Source organism: Aedes albopictus, chromosome 3, assembly GCF_035046485.1.
Source record: "Aedes albopictus strain Foshan chromosome 3, AalbF5, whole genome shotgun sequence".
NCBI lineage: Eukaryota > Metazoa > Arthropoda > Insecta > Diptera > Culicidae > Aedes > Aedes albopictus.
Window position 1 is genome coordinate 95,264,222 of NC_085138.1, and position 9,544 is coordinate 95,273,765.

The 9,544-nt window shown below is 41.8% G+C and overlaps 1 long non-coding RNA gene across 5 annotated transcripts in view; it reads left to right on the forward strand.

Annotated features, from left to right (window-relative positions):
• Positions 1-3,166: 3,166 nt before the first annotated feature.
• The window catches only part of LOC134291856 (uncharacterized), a 188,387-nt gene continuing 182,009 nt past the window's right edge, over positions 3,167-9,544 (forward strand). For 3 of the 5 annotated variants that reach the window (XR_009999318.1, XR_009999320.1, XR_009999321.1), the window contains exon 1: positions 3,179-3,708. This is a non-coding gene — a long non-coding RNA (uncharacterized LOC134291856). Of the gene's footprint in view, positions 3,709-9,544 lie in introns of all 5 variants that reach the window. The other 2 variants (XR_009999319.1, XR_009999317.1) reach the window with 2 other exon arrangements.

Consider the following 9,544-nt stretch of genomic DNA (forward strand, 5'->3'; position numbering starts at 1 on the left):
TCGTGCCTGCCACACGATATACGCATGCAAAATGGTCATTGGCAGAGGAAGCTCTCAGTTAATAACTGTGGAAGTGCTCATAGAACACTAAGCTGAGAAGCAGGCTTTGTCCCAGGAGGACGTTACGCCAAGAAGAGAGAGAGAGCTGGCTGTCTTCAAGCAGCAGCACCAAAGTGGCTTTCGCTTTCCGATCGGCGGTTTTCCACTCATCTTCCTGGTCTTCAGCCTCCGGGACGGCTTCACTCACAACAGTCCACAAATCTTCACGTTGAAGCAGCATCTCGATGCGCACCTTCCACGTGCCCCAATTTGTGCCATTCAGCTTGGCAAAAGCAAATCGGGAATCAGCCATCTTGGCGAGCACTGTACCACTGTCCCGTTATCCCACACTCGCGACGCTTGTCGAGAACAAAAGCTTTTTCACTAAAGCCACCGGCGGCTCCGCATTCAGCAGCAGCAGCGCACCGACACACACACACAAACGCCGTCGAACTTTCGCGATACTCCGTCACTTTCCGACCGGACTATTTCCTCCGTGATTTCTCAAATCCGTCTGCTTCCTGGGCCCATAACCTGACGACGATACGACCAGGCGGAGTAGCACAGCAGAATCAGCGAAGCGGCAGTTCGGATTTGCATGGGAAATAAAACACGCGAGCTAACTTTGGAAACGTTATAATTCGGGATAGAAATGATACTGTACAACCGCACGCGGGAAAAGAACTTTTGGAATGAGGGATAAATGTCAAACGTACCTGGGGGTACACAAATGGTAGATTCGATAATTGTACTCACGGGGGGTGCTCGGATGCACCACAGGGTTGGCAGGAGGTAATCATCGTCCCTCAACAAGGGCAACATATATCAGTGTACCCTACCTTGCGTCATTGGCGCAGTTGGTCGTGGAGCGTGCGACCGTGCCGAGCTCTCGACGCATACTGAATTAGACACCAGCAAACAGACTGCTTGGTGGCTAGGTATGCGGAGTGCGAGAGTAAGTCTCGGCTTCAAATAAAAATAATACGCTCTCACTTGTAGTTGTTGGGCACAAACAAGGCTGTGTTGTGGATTGACATCTAAGCCGAAAGAGAGATAGATGGTTCTTGAAAAAGTGAATATTCATGGTGAGGGCTCGGGTTCAGTTTGGCTTTCTATTCCGCAGAATTATCACCTGTTCTGTGGCTTAGTTGGTTAAAGCACCGGTCTAGCGAATACGGGGTCGTGGGTTCGAATCCCACCAGAACGCGATTTTTTTCAAAAATTCATCCCTCAATTTGTCAATTAGCAACATTCTGTGTCTTCTAACTACAAGTTTTTCTGTATGTCTAGAGCAAAAATTGAGTAAAATTTGACGACAAAAAATTGGCTTTTTTATGTAAACAAACTATTTTCTCCTTATCTCACCAAGCGCCTCTACAATTGGGGGTCATCTGGATTAGCCTATTGCTTGTTTGGTACTTTTTTGACGAGATTAGAACAGCAGTAGGACCTCGGTAGTTTCGGTAATCGATTTTACTGAGGTTCAGTAAAACACCTGTCAAAATCGTATGGGAAAGGTAAACAATGCATTTCTGCTGAACGAGTTCGGTGCTCAGCAGTTTTAACATAGATTTAACTTCAAGATGTCAGGAAGAAATCAGAACGATTTTAAGACGCCATTCGCCCCCCCCCCCCCACCTTTCCCCACAATATTGGCCTGTGCCTGATTTCGCTTGAAGCGACGCCTTAACTTGCTCGGAGAAAAATACGGTTGACAGTACAACGCGTCAAAAGCGCCGCCTCCTTATGGCCATTCAAACATGATGTACTGGGGGAATGGGGTCATTGAAAAATGATGAAACTGGCGTCAAGGGTGAATTTCCAGTTTCATATTGATTGTTGGTTTTAATCTCGTCAAAAATTTACTTAACTCGGTAATCACAATTAAGTGTGTAGCTTCCGTCAGATTTGTCTATTCTGCATTAACATGTCTAAAGGGTCTAATTCGTTTTGTAAACAAACATTGTTTCTGTCGCTGTAGGGTCTATCTCGATCCACCCACGCATTTGGGGGCCGTTATCGGAAAGATCTATCTTCGTTCTTTCTGATAACGGTCCCCAGATGCGTGGTTGGATCGAGATAAGCCCTACAGCGACAGAAACAATGTTTGTTTACAAAACGAGTTAGACCCTTTAGACATGTTAATGCAGTATTGAATGAAAATAAAATTCAAAATCATTGTCGGCGTAGTTCTACGCCAATATTCAACTGGTCACCGCCAGCCCTTGCGTGTGACGGCGGTGACATAGTAGAGAGTTGCGTGATGCGAAGCGCAGTGCGACGCGTTTGCGTTCAAACAGTTTTTGTAAGCGCCAGTGCAAAACGCATGGGGAGACGCGTTGACCAGTCAGAGTGAATGCGAATCACAGCGTCGGCAGCTGCGTCAAACCATTCCGTCGAGTGCTTTCACGCGCGTGCATGCACAAGTTGCTGTACGGGGAACTGATGGTTGCTAGGACCGTCTCATCACAGACAAACAGACGTAACACTTCGAACATTTTTCGATTCAAATTACAGTCACGGGAACATGTTCGCCCAATGCTAAAAGGACTAAGTTTGGCCGACCATCAACTAGGTGGCGGTAGCGAGCAAACGTCAAACTCGAACAAAAACGATACGAGCGCCGCGGTTGGGCAGTTGGCCAACTATCAAATTTTGAAAAACGCCGTTAAATTGGTGAACGATGGGAATTATCAGAGTGTTACGTCTGTTTGTCTGTGGTCTCATGATTCTGTGCGCCTGGTGTGTGGTGTGTGCTTTTTGAGTGAATTCGTCATGACGGGGTTGAGTCAGGTGTGAGTTTGGTCGTGGTTTGAGAGTTCTCATTATGCTGATGGTTGTGATTATAGTGCTGGGCATCGGTAATTTTGCTTCGGATACGCGTCACAAGGCGCGTCACTGTGTCATGCTTCGCGTTACTCGATGACGCGTGTATGAAAGCTGATCGACAAACGCGTTGCGCATCGCTTCACGCGCCGCCTTACTATGTCATCGGCCTGAGATGAAAAAGCTCTTTTCTCACCGTAGAATTTTTCTTCACGGCCGGTTTCGAGCAGCACATTCGCGATGGTGTGTTGGTGCGAAGGTGCGAAGCTTGCTCAAAAGTTTGCGTTTTCGTCTCTCGTCCGTCGTCCGTTTTCTTGATCGAACTCGAGCTTCGAACTCGCGAACGAAATCAGAAGTGAAACAGCCAGAGTTCACGTCGGGTTGATTCGCGGATTGTTTGTCGGTGCGTGCGTCGTGGTCCGCGTCATTCGCAGACAAAAAATCTTCCATCCGCTTCTTTGGAGAGTAGTGCGAGTGGTCCGGAAGTTACGAAAAGATCAAACTCAAAGTCCCCCCCGTGGAATCCGGGGACAAATTTTAAGGTGAAAAATTTTACTTTGGGAGTGTCGGTCGGAAGGAAGGAAAAAAAATTGGAACACTGGTGAAGGTTTTCCTTCTTTCTCTTTCGCGGACGGGGCACAGTGAACAGTGAGCGAGTGAGAGCAGGAAGAAACATAACGGGATCGGACCAGCAGTAGCAGCAGCCAGAGCTGAACGCAGTGTCAGTGGTGGTCCATTTTTTTTTTTTCGGTGAGTGAATGAACGACGGAAGAAGATAAAAAACAGTGACTGTTCGCTTGGTTTCTGCGGATGCCGGACAGGAGCAGATGTGACTCATCCAAGGTAGGCATTTTAGGTTATTTTTGTTCTCAAGGAAAACAAATTTGAGCAGATCTAGACATTTTCTTCGTTTTCATTTTTGTTCCAAAATCTATGCCGAAGTAGGTAATGCATTCTGCTGTGCACGGAGTGTGTGTGGGAGAGAGCAAGAGCGAGAGAAGAAAATCGATCTCAAGATGGGAAAATCGAAAGGAAATTGAGCAACTACTGCTCGATTATTTGCGGGTTGTGTGTGTGCGGGTTGCGTGCGCGATGGCACACTCACACCAACAGAGCCGGAAGCTGTCAAAAGAAAATCGACGAAGTTGCACAAAAATGCATTCGGGTGGATTCGAGCAGTTTAGCGGAGTACGAGTGTACACGCTAAAACGAATTTGCTTTAAATGGTTCCGGGTCATTTGGCCGAATGCCGTTTGGCCGAAGGGTTCATTCAAATATTACGTAACGCAAAATTTGACAATTTTAGACCCTCTCCCTCCCCCACGTAACTACTTTTGTATGTGAAATTTTGAAATTTTGTTTGAAGCACATACACAGCGCTAGACCCCCTCCCTCCCCCTCGGCGTTACGTAATTTTTGAACGAACCCGAAAATGAATTATGAACACAAGTGATAATCCACTGTTCTCCACATCAGTATAACTCAAAAGCACAGCCTATGTTTCAAAGAAGGAAAAACATTCAGATTGGCCGTACACCGCTTTAGATAGATTCAATCCTGGAACTCGTCCAGGGAATTTTTCCAGGAACTTCAGCACGATTCCCAGAATCCTAAATTTAACACAAGGTATTCCTAGAGGAGAACAAACTGGAAGATTCCCATATGGAACTCCTTATAAACACTCATCTCTCTTTGTAAAATTAAATTTTTGAGGAACCCAGATGTCGATTTTAAGCTGAGTATAACAAACAATTTTTCAGATTTCAAAGTTTCAGGAAATTTTATAGAGTTATTTTTACGATGATTAAAAAATTGGGATGATTTTGAAACTCCATTCATTTTGGATGGGATGAAAATTTGGTGAAACACTTATAACCTTTTTTCACAGACCAAACAGACGTATCACTTGGAACAAAGTGCGATTAAAATCATCGTCGCAAAAACATAATCGCCCAATGCTAATAACGGCACGTTTTCTATTTCGAAAGCACAACGATATTGAATACACAGATAACAGGTGTTCCATATTAAAAAGGCTAGTCGAAAAGCAGACGGTAAATCTCCAGCGAGAGTGCGGCAATTTCAACACGACGTACAATGGACTATTCGCCCGACTACGAGGAAAAACCCGAGCACAAACGATAAAGTGAAAAAAAGAAGTCGAAATCACCGACAAACAGACGTATCACTCTACCCACTTTCCATCGTTTCCCTTTTTAACGGATTATTCAAATATTCTGTGGTTCGTAAATCTCTCGCTCATGGCGCTCGCATAGTTTTTGCTCCTGTTTGACATTTGCTCACTACCGCCATCTATTCAGTGAGTTTGCGAAACAGCGTAAATAGCATTGGGCGATTATACTTTTGTGACGATGATTTTATTCGTACTTTGTTCCAAGTGATACGTCTGTTTGTCTGTGTCGAAACCGAAAACGAACCGAACGGAATGAGTGTCGAATAGGGTGTAACTGAGACGGGGCTTGCAAAGACGGTCTTCTTTATCTCCAGTTGTTTTTTGCCTTTCTCCTACACCAAAGTGTACTGAAAGGCTATGTTCACTCAAAAAACAAATTTTCGATAGAAGGCTCGGAGGGTCAAGTCCAGTGAAGATAATTGTCAGACAAAAGAGGCACAAAACAAGCAACAAAGATGCGGCGATTACTCTTTATCCTAACTGATTACAGATAATGACATGATCTCGAAATTCTTTGTTGCAGACAAAACGGAAGCCGAATTTGTTGCGTACTTTTCAACTCGTGAATAATCAATTATTATTAACCCAGAATCGAAACTTTTTTATGATACAACTTCAGCAGCGTTGAAGTGTTCACCGACTCGAAGTTACCGCTCAAAAAATCACAACGCAAGCCTTCAAAATCTATAAGATCGAGGTGCACGATCGTTGTCCTATTCTGTTCAAGTTGGGACAAACCTATGCCGCATGGGGTAGAATGTCGCAACAAATTCAGGTTGCGACATTGTCGTTATTGTTGCGCGGTGGCTGAATTTTGATTCACTGGTCAAGTCACATATACCAATCAACTCAGTTCGACGAATTGTGATGATGTATGTGTGTATGTGTATGTGTGTGTGTGTATGTATGTCTGTGTACAAAAAAGTTCACTCACTTTTAAGGCACTTCCCATTGGCCGTTTTTCCGGATTATAGCTCGAATCGAACCGGAATTTTACCGCATTGTTTGCTATTGAAAATGGTTCGGATCGGTCATGGCGTTCCGGAGGGATGGCCATTTCAGTGATCCGGACCAGCACCGGTAGAACTGGCCGTATAAAAAACTGAACCTAGCGAAACATCAAACTGCGGCGTTTTTCGTAACCTTTAGCATGGTTGACAAATTTTGTTTGGAAATCAACACTGGAGCCCATAAATTCCACGATGTCGTCCTAAAATTCAAGATGGTGGCCTAATATTCAAGATGGTATCTCTAAATTCAAGATGGCGGCTGTTTAATATAGTTTTAGGCTCTAAAACCATGCAATATGCATATATTTGGTATGGGGAAGATGTCCGGAGTCCAAAAACTAAGACCAGAATATCTAAGATGGCGGTCTAAAATCCAAAATGGTGGTTCAAAATTCAAGATGGCGGCTGTTCTATGAAGTTTTAGGCTCAAAAACCATGAAATATGGGTATATTCAGTCCAAAAATGGCAACCATAATATCCAAGATGGTGGCTTAAAATCCAATATGGTGGTTTGAAATCCAAAATGGTGGCTGTTTAATGGAGTTTCAGGCCCCAAAACCATGCAATCTGGGTATATTTGGTATGGGGAAGTTGCCTGGAGTCCAAAAATGGCGACCAACACATCCAATACGGCAGCCCAAAATCCAATATGGCGGCTGTTTAAAGGAGTTTTAGGCCCTAAAACCATGCAATATGGGTATATGTGGTATGGGGAAGATGTCTGGAGTCCAAAAATGGTGACCAGAATATCCAAGATGGCAGCCCAAAATCCAAGATGTTGGCTCACAATTCAAGGTGGCGTCAGTCCAATAGAGTTTTAGGGCCCAAGCATGCAATTTGGTTAAGGCCTCTTAAAACCATGCCATATGGGTATATTTGACATGGGGAAGATATCCGGAGCCCAAAAATGGCATCCAGAATATCCAAGATCGCAGACTTAAATCCAAAGTGGCGGCTCAAAATTCAAGATAGTGGCTTTTTCTTAAGAGTTTAAGGCTCAAACATCAAAAGCCAGATAAACGATATGATTTCTGGTGCTATAAAATGGATTTTTATTGAACGTGTGAAAGTTCGATATTCTTCAGCATGGCACTTGAATTTTGTTTAACCTTTCGCACGCCTTTGTAAAAAGTACAACACTACCTAAAAACCTCGCATGTCGTATACAGCGCGAGCGTGGTACAGTTTCAACTGCTTGATGAGTTTTCAAAGGCACGAGAAAGGCACCATCACCGCTAGGTGGATTAATTCGTTTTTTTTAATTTTTGCTGAACTCTCAGCAAAATTTTTTGCCGAACTTTCAGAAAAGTTTGCTGAACTTTAAGCAAAACGTTACTGGTGATCAGCTAAGTTTACTGCACAAATCAGCAAATTTTACTGAATTTCAGCAAAAAAATTGCTAAAAATAAAATTTAAAATAATTTTGCTGAAACCCTCAATCGATTTTTGTTGTGCGGAGTGAAGCTTGCCTTCATAATTTATCTCGGATAGCAATAGTTTCATCGTTTTAGGTAATGTAATCAATCGGGCTACAACTGACATTTCGTGACAGCAGCAACATTTGACGTTGTTCTTTTTTCCTCTTTGCGAGTTTCGTCTCAGGCGTGTAAGATTTAATGGGAGGTCTAGGAAAATTTTATTCAGCTTAATTGTGATCGACCTAGCTGATGGTCACATTCAGCATGTTGTAAGTGTATTATGTAAATGTTTTGTATGTTTTAATTTGACCAAGAAAATTGTAATTGTTTTAATGAATGTTTTAGGCTTCTGAAGAGGGCTAAAGAGTAGTGTATTGGTTGTGCTTACCGCGAAGTATGCTGCTTTTCTTATGTCACCGAAAAGAGACAACCCACAGAAATGAGTAAAATCCACGGTGATTAATTCCCATTAGTCATTTCTAGAAGGTTTCTCGAATTCGAAAAAAAACAAAAACGAAAATTTCAGAAAGATCTTCTAGAAGAAAGAAATTTTAGAAGATTTTCAGTAAATACACCTGAAGGAAACCTAAGAACCTCCTGAAGGAAATTCTAAAGACACTGCTGGAGGCAATCTAGCAGAAGCTCTTGAAGGAACTTGAGAAGAAAGCCATGAATGAATTACAGGAATCTCTCCGATAAAATTTCTAGACGAATTTTTGAAGAATGCCGGAAGAAACTCCTGCTGAAAACCTTTCCTAGGGGAAATATGAAGGCATTTCCGGAGGAATAAAAAAACATGAAAAGTTTCTGTAGGAATTTCCGAAGAAGACCCTAGGAGAAATCAGGGCTGGGAGGGACTTCTGGATGAATCTCAGAAAAAAATCCTGGATTAATTTGATATTTTGGGTGTGGCCTAGGAAATTCCAATTCTTGGTAGACAATTTGAAGAAATTCCCGTAGAAACTCCAGGAGGAATATGAAAAGGGATATCAGGATTAATTCTAGAAGGAACTCCTGAAAAAATCCCATGGGTTAGGAGGAATCCTTCTAGATACCCAAACCAAAACTTCCCATCGAAATCCAAGTAGAATTTAATGATTGCATCTATTTGGGGCAAGATACTATTAAATATGTTACGGAAGCTGTACTTCTTGGTTTCGTTATAGAACTGAATCTTTAGTGGGATTCACATGTAAATTCTCAATGTAGAAAACTTTATACGAGCTTTTGACAGCTCAGATTAACTTCGAGCATGCTTAATTATGAAACAAAAATGCAAACTTTTCAAAAGCCTTTTTTGTATCATTTGATAAACGGGGCTGAACTTTTATTACAGGGGATACTCAAAATAACTGGGACAGGTAAAATTTCCACTTTTCAAAAAATGTTCAACTCATTGCAACTTTTCGAAAGGGCATCAAATATTATCAAATTTTAACTATAAGTTCATCAACTAGTTGTGTATCAGTGGCTCAAATTTGGAAAGGATCGGGCCATTCTACACGAAGTTATAAGGATTCTAGAAAAAGGTTTAATTACACGCAGAAAAATATATTGTAAAACCAAAGGAATTCTGCATAGATTCAACAAATTTTATTGTTGACTCAGCGCTTACCAGCAAATTTTGTTGATTCAACAAATTCATAAATTCATAACAACAATAAAATGTTTTGTTTCTAAAATTGCTCGAAATCAACCTGCTGTCAAACCCAATGCATAAAATTTTTCGAAACAAAAATACGATTTGTCAAATCTACAAAAGCAATGATTTGAAGTAACAAAAGGTGTTGTATTGGAACTAAAATTTAATTTTGTTGTTTCAATGAAGCTGTTTTTTGAACTAATAATAATAATAAAACTGTTTCGTTGTTTATTGTTTATTTACATTTATATGAACAAATTCAATTATTTTAAATTTTACACAGCACATCAGCTAAGCAGAAAAAATATGGCGATTGTTGATTACGATATGGTGTTGTGGCGTGATTCCTGTTAATGAGTTTTTCGTCGATCCCATTTTCTCTGTTGTTTTCATTCTTTATTCATGGTTATTCTG